The sequence below is a fragment of the Alligator sinensis genome, unplaced genomic scaffold (genome assembly GCF_000455745.1).
Source record: "Alligator sinensis unplaced genomic scaffold, ASM45574v1 scaffold991_1, whole genome shotgun sequence".
NCBI classification, from domain to species: Eukaryota; Metazoa; Chordata; order Crocodylia; family Alligatoridae; genus Alligator; species Alligator sinensis.
The window spans coordinates 986,525-993,780 of record NW_005842335.1 but is presented as its reverse complement, the minus strand read 5'-3'; positions in this window follow the sequence as shown (position 1 = coordinate 993,780).

Sequence of the window (7,256 nt, the reverse complement as noted above, 5' to 3'; positions counted from 1 at the left end):
TGGAAAATTTTCAAACTCTTTTTTTTTTTTTTTTTTTTTTTTTTTCAGTAAATGAGAAATATTCATAATCTTACTGGTGGAGAAAGAAAAAAAAATTTAAAAAAAAAAACAAAAACCACAAGTTTGTGAAAAACAGACCATGGAAGAGGAGCGCACTGCTCTGTTTTAGCGTTTTGTACTTTAAAAAAAAAGAAAAACAAAGAAAAAATCTCACATTTTATTAAAAAAAGTGACGATCGCTGTATACTATTTATTCAACTTATAATTTATGTTACTCTTTGATCTTTGTCTTTTCTCATGACAAAGCATTTATTTAATAAAGTTATGCATTCAGTTAGCTTGTGCGCATGTGTGTGTGCATGTTCCCTCCGGACGGGTGGGGAGGGGTCTGGCTGGACCGGGAAGACATTTGGGGAGGGGAGGAAGGAAAGAAATCAGCCAGCCCAAGAGTGAATGTAGGGGAGAGTTTACGGGCCTTTACGCGTTGAGGTGGAAGCCAGAAAGAGCACGTTTCTGGGGGCAGACAACCGCAGCTGCGGGGTGGCCTGGTCCTTTGGTGACACGACTGGGACTGATCTTTCTCAACGGGTGTCAGGTAAATTGTCCCTTGGAGCTGGCGCCGTTGGGCTGTTCGCGCCAAGCCAACGGGAGCTGGCAAAGCCTTCCTGAAGGTGAGGCCTGGGGAGCTGGGAACAGGACAGATGCATCCTAGACAGCTCAGAAAAACCAGGCTCTGCTCCCAAATACGACCTGCGACCCTACTGCACCTAATGCAACAGGCTTTGCATGGGCTGGCGGCTTGCTCTTCTTCCATAGCATGATCCCCTGCTTCCCTGGGCATCCTTGAGACACGCTCACATCCTCCCACGCTTCACAGGACAAACGCACTTCCGCATAGGCTCTGCTCCCAAATACGACCTGCGACCCTACTGCACCTAATGCAACAGGCTTTGCATGGGCTGGCGGCTTGCTCTTCTTCCATAGCATGATCCCCTGCTTCCCTGGGCATCCTTGAGACACGCTCACATCCTCCCTCCTCCCACGCTTCACAGGACAAACGCCCTTCCGCATTTAGCCCCTCCGTCGGAGGCCTTGGGTTCAACACCTACTAGACTCCTGTGTCTCCTGCTGATTCCCACAGCAGCAGGTCCAGAGACCAGATGTCTGAGCACCGATGTCCCCACCACCCAGCTCCGCCAACCTCTGCATGCAGGCCTGCCTTGTAAAGTGCTCCCCACCCAGTAACAATCCCAGAGCACCCCTTAGCCTTTGCAGAGGGTCATTTTCCCCCAAAGCATCACCCAGACACCCAGCACAACCCCACTGGGGGGCAAGTCGGTGCCGTTCCCCCCCATGCGCAGCTGCAGTGGATGGATCAGGCCCAGACTACATGTGGCCACTGGGCCAAGGCTCAGGTGTGCTGCTGCTGGTAACTTGTCTCCTTTAATGGTGGAAGCGACCCCAAAGGAGAGCCAGCTAGACTGGACCCCCTTCGCTAGAGTCAATTAGACTGGACCAGGCAAAGCACGGAGAGATTAACCAGCCTGGCCTGCGGGGAGGAGAGACGCTGCCAGTCTCCAACCGGAGCCTCGGCGCTGGAGAAGCAGAACGTGCTACCCGTCGGGCACCTGGGCACGAGGGGATCAAATTCCCGCATTTCCCACGTTGCAAGGCATTAGCAAGAGCCAGAGCGGACGTGCCCCTGACCCAGGTCGTGTGGGTAGGTGTGCTCTCTTTTATTCGACCAGCTAAATAGTTGGGGAAATTGTTCTTTGCAAGCTTTGGGGCACAAACACCCTTCTTCAGGCATCAGAGCAACCCTGACCCACCCGGGGAGGAGAGAGCAAGGCCCGCGGCCCACGTCCGACCAGCGCGGCGCTGACAGGCCCTGCCCACCAGGGGGAGGCTGCGCCCCATGCGTCCATGCTTTACAGCTCCTCCGAGAGCAGCCATGGATGGAGGCAAGCGGGGTGTTTTGGCTTTAAATGCACCGGTCCCAGCAATAATTCCCAGCCCTCTGCCAGGTCTCTTCCTAAGCAAGCGTTCAGCCCCCACCTCCTACCTGCCCCCCTCCAGTATTAAAGAAGTTTGCTCTGCTTCCAGCCCAGCTCTGTGCAGCCAGTGACTTCGGGCAGGCAGTTGCCTAACTCAGGAAGCCAATGTGCAACCTCCCAAACAGGGAGGCTGAGCCCAGATCCCCCACGCCGTGACCAGAGCCACGTGGGAGCCGGGCATCTGGGGGGCGGGGGCTCAGGAGCCTGGAGGACGAGGGAAAGACCCAGCTGCAGAGCCCAGTTCCCCTTCCCTGCGCACCAAGGAGGGGCCTTACGATGTCTCTGCACCCCTTGGGCAGTGCCCCAGGTGTGCAAGCTCTCAGGACAGTGAGCTGGTGTGTGCACACAAGGGTTGGCACACGTGCGTGTGTTCATGCTTGCAGAATCGTGTCATATCCCCAGCTCGGGGCGTGCGAGTGAGACCTCCTCAAGCCCAGCAGAGATTTCCCTTCACCCATTGCTCTGCCCGGCTGGGTGGGGATGCAGCTGCCGTCCCCATCGGGCGTGAGATCCTCTGGCCTTCCCAACGCCCCTTCGGTGTGCGCGCGAATGTGGCCGCTGACCTGAGGGTCCGGGCTCGGGGGAGGTGGTTGCCCGTCCTCCCCCCCGGACAGGAAAAGCCCCACTTGCGTTTCCCTTTCTAGAGGGCCGTAGGCTCCTCGTCCCCGCTCATTTAATGGGCGTGAGGCGCCTCAAAGCCCCCTGGGCCTTGGGAGCATGGGTGGCCGGTTTGAACACGGGCCACTCTGTGAGATGGCACCTCGCCTTCACGGCACCTCACACCTGTGATGAAATCAGTGTCTTGACACCCCTGGGGCCCCCTTCCCCGTGGCTCTGTGCCGCGTTTGCAGCGGGCAGGCTTTTTCCCTCTCTGGGGAGGGATCTGAATTAGTGTGGATAGGATGGCATGGGTCGCCCTTCCCCTGAGATGGGCCTTTCATGTGTCAGCTGGTCAGAGGTGACCTGACCTGAGCCAGCAGCCTGGCCCCATGCCCCGGGAGGTGCCAGCTCTGAGATGAGAGGTGGTCTTGTAGGTACGGACATTACAAATCCCCAGGGCACGCTCTTCAGGAGTCAGGCTGGCAACCCATCGTCCCAAACAGCGTAGTCCGCTATCCTCTATTCCTTGCTTTAGTCTCTCCCAGGTGTGGGGCTTTTCTCCCTCCACGTCCTACATCACTGTAGGGTTTTTGCCTTCCTATGTAATGTGGGGCACAGTCCTTCTGCAGTCGGCCAAGCAACTAGGCGCCAATTGTCGCCCTGTAGTTGAGGCAATGCCCAAAGCTCCCGGGGCAGATCCAGGTGGGAGCAGTGCTGAAGTCTCACCCCCCACTTTGATTCCTGAAGCAGGAGCATCCATATGCAAACCATCCCAACCAAATCCATCATCTAACCTCGTAGTAAAACTCCTGTCAGCCCAATCTTAAGCAAGCCATCCTTCCTCCTGCAGTTTCAGCGTGCCCCCGTCTAGGCCGTTCTCAGTCTCTGCTTGGTTTCTTGTCCCTCTCTAACCCTGCTCTCCCTCCTGTTCTTACTCTGCTTTGGTCTCTCGCTCCCCACCACTGCTGTGTGTGTCCTGTCCGGCAGGAATCCCTCATCCCACATCCTCAGGCTTTCCATCCTGGCCTCTCCTCCATTCCCCCTGCTACAAAACATGAATTGCTGTCATGCGACATCTTGTTACGTTACGGAGTCGGCAGCTCAAAGAGACTCCTGCTCTCACGCTTTTCTGGGGCTTAGCTTCTGCCTGCCCTCAGGTCTAATCTCAGGACAGGCAGGTAGGTATAGGCAGTCTCCAGCCAGCTTCCTGGATGCAAACACATCTGTGCCTTTCCGGGGACAACACAGCAACCTTACAGCTGCCATGCCAGCACGAGTGTGGCGAGCGCTCTGCCTGCAGAAGAGGCCAGCCGGCTGGCAGAAGGCACAGCCGTGTGTCTACACACACCTTCTTCCACCTGCCCAAAGGCAGCAAAAGCTTGACTCTGCTCGACAGAAATGATGGGCCTGCCTCTGCAGAGAGGCTTTTGAGTGTGGATGCTCTGGACTAGACCAGAACCACCAGCAGACGACAGGACAAGGAGCAACGGGCTCAAGTCGCAGCAAGGGAGGTTGAGGTTGGATATTAGGAAAAACTCTCTCGCTCTGAGGGCAGTGAAGCACTGGACCAGGCTCCCCAGAGAGGTGCAGTCTCCATCCTTGGAGGTGTTTAAGACCCAGGTAGACAAAGCCCTGGCTGGGATGATGGAGTTGGGGCTGGTCCTGCTTGGAGCAGGGGGTTGGACTAGATGTGACCCCCTGAGGTCCCTTCAACCCTCATTTTCTATGATTTTGATTCCATAACACTGTTGGGGGCTCTGTATGATCTATACATGGAGGACTTCCTTTGCACGCCCCAGAGCCAGAGACTGACTTGTTTCTACTAAAAATAAAGGCTTGCCTTTTGCAGAATCTAATGTATGTGCTACATAAACAGAGCCGGCGGACGGGATAACTGACACCCTTGTCCTACACATACGCAACTGGGACCAATAATAATGAAAGGGCCAACTCTGCTCACTACATGTGGAGTCCGCTGTGTACAATACCCGTAGGACAAAGCCACGAGCAGGTCAATGTTTATGTGCGATGCATCAGGCAAGGCCACGTGTTCTATTAATAGAGGGGAAGAAAGATGACCCCTTTTTTTTGGCATCTTTAATTTATTCCAACGTTATGCAGTTCAGCTTTTCCAAGAGAGAAAGGGAGGGGGAAAAAAGCATCCTGATTTCTAAACAAAATGAGAAGTACAAACTGCAGAGGAGAGCTGATGCTCGCAAGGTTTACATGGAAAGCAGAAACAAATCCCCGTGGGTGTTAACAGAAAACAGGTAGCACCAATTTTTACAATGCCTAGCTTGTGCACACAAAGGAAAACCTCCAAAACCAGAGCGACTCCCCACTCCCTTTTCAGCTGGATTCATTTAGTCTCGCGGCTCCGCAGGCTGGGGCTGGATTTCAGAGCGCGGCCCCCACGCTGGGGATTCGGTGTGGGTCACTTGCTGCTGCAATCTGAAACCTGGATCCTTCTCCCAGAAAAGACAAAATACTGCATTTTTTCTATTCGTATTAAAAGAAAACGAAACCCCCAATCTTGGAGATCTTCTTTTCCCTCGATGCTTCCTTTGCCCATCACAGCTCCGCGCTGACATTTTCTCAGGAGAGTCTGCCATTGGTATTGTTAACTAACACTATCTTTGTGTGTGCACACGTGTGTGTGGTGAGCGTGTGTGCATATGTTTGAGTGCAGGTGACATGTTCCAACAGAGGACACACAAGTACTAGCGATTCCCATTAACGCCAAACGAGGTCAAGAGAAAGTCCTTTAACTGGGCAGAAAAAAGATGCAGAAGGGGGAAAAAAAATGGTTAAAAGCCAGGTCTTGTCACTTCCCCAGGATGGCTCGTGGGCTCCTCCGGCCTGGGTTCATCCAGCTGCTGTACTGCAAGGAACAAGCAGGCCGTCTAAGCGTGGCAGCGTGTGACGTTGTGAAGGTGGAGCTGGGGTCCCGTGCCTGCCTTTCGCTGCAGTGGCAGTGATGTGCCCATCCTGGTCCAGCTCAAACCCTGCTCTTTCAATTCGGCAGCCAGCGCACGACCCTGTAAGAGATGCTGCAGCTTCCCCGAAGGACTCAGAGCCACCGTTGCTTTTACTGCTCGGGCTACCGAGTCACAGCATCACTGCATGTTTCCCTGGGGAGAAGATGAAAGATCTTCCGAGGCATTAATCCTGGCCAAGCTGCTGGCTCTGCTTTTCAGGCAGCCCAAAGGCTTGGCTGTCCTTCTGCACTGTCCTTTTCCTCCGCTAGACATCCTGCTCAGAAGCTGCTTCTCCAGGGCTCTACTGGCTGCCCATGTTCCTTGGCCACGGGTAGGAGGAGGGCGGTTTTGCTTTCCTCTTTGAATGCATTAAGAAATCTCCAAGGATTGCTCTGCACGTCCTAGGGATTGCTTGGGAAATGGTGCTGATATAAAAACAACAGTCTTGTTGCTCGTGTGCTTGATTCTCAACTTCTACTTTTTGCTGCCGGGACCTGATCAACGTGCGGAGGAATGGCGGCGGGGGAGCCGATCTTCCCGTGCAACGTCACCGACAGCTCCTGGGTTGGCTCTGATTTAACTTGAGGCACGTGTGTGTGTGTGTGTGCACATTCGCGCATGTGCATGTGGGTGCGTGTTCAGGGCTTTGCAGAGCACTACGGATCTGGTGCTTGGCTTACAAAACGTGTGCAAGGTTTCCAGGGGATGGCGACAGCTGCTTGGGAGTGTGGGTTTTAGATGGGTTTTGGTGAGGCGGGAGAAAGGCCCTCTGGATCGTCACCCACCCCCCTGTCCTCGCAAGCTTCCTCCTTCCATTACACACGCAAGGCCTATGCCCAGAAATGTGGAGCACCTACGCTGACAGCAGAGATGCTCAACAGGACCAGGCCTTTCGCTAGAACGTCAGCAGCAAAGGCCTGGCCCAGGAGAATGGAGATGGCTTGGCAAATCAAGGGCCAGGGCCCTTAGCTCTGAGGCTGTAATTCAGGGCCTGGTCCTGAGTGATGGGCTTGGTCAGTCTCCAATTCACCACCCTCTAAGGCCTCCCGAGAGAAGGGCGAGTTGAGCGGGCAAGGCAGGACTGCCTCCTCCCCCCCGAAACGACCAAACGCACACAGCAGCTTGACGGCAGGGACAGGCTGGTGGGACCTGAGCAGCAGGCGATGTCGTATTTACATTCTTTGGTCTTTGGGGGCAGCAATTTTCATCCAGAGTGTTATCATCTCAGCTCTTTGGAGACGCAGGGGAGGGAGAGGGGAAAGGACGTGGGGGTTTGGTGCTGTGCGGTCACCTGGGACGCTGGGCCTTCTCAGGCACTGCCAGCGTCCTCCCTCGTGCAGAGGGGGGCTCGGGAGTTGTAGGGGAGCCTGGCGGTGGCTGGCGGGGGCCGAGCTGGCGAAGCAGAAGCTGTTTTTCTCTGGCTTGCATTAGGTGAAAGGCTAAAGGAAAGCAGCCCCGTCTCCCTCCCCCTCCCCCTGGGCCCTCGTGAGGGGGCTAAGGGCGAGGGATCGCGAGCCACCTGCTATGCACCCAGCCAGTCTCTCTCAGAAGATAAATAGAGATGTGGAAACCCATGTAAAATCCAGCAGTGGGGCCAGGCCGAGCTGTCTCCAGTGAGCAGGAA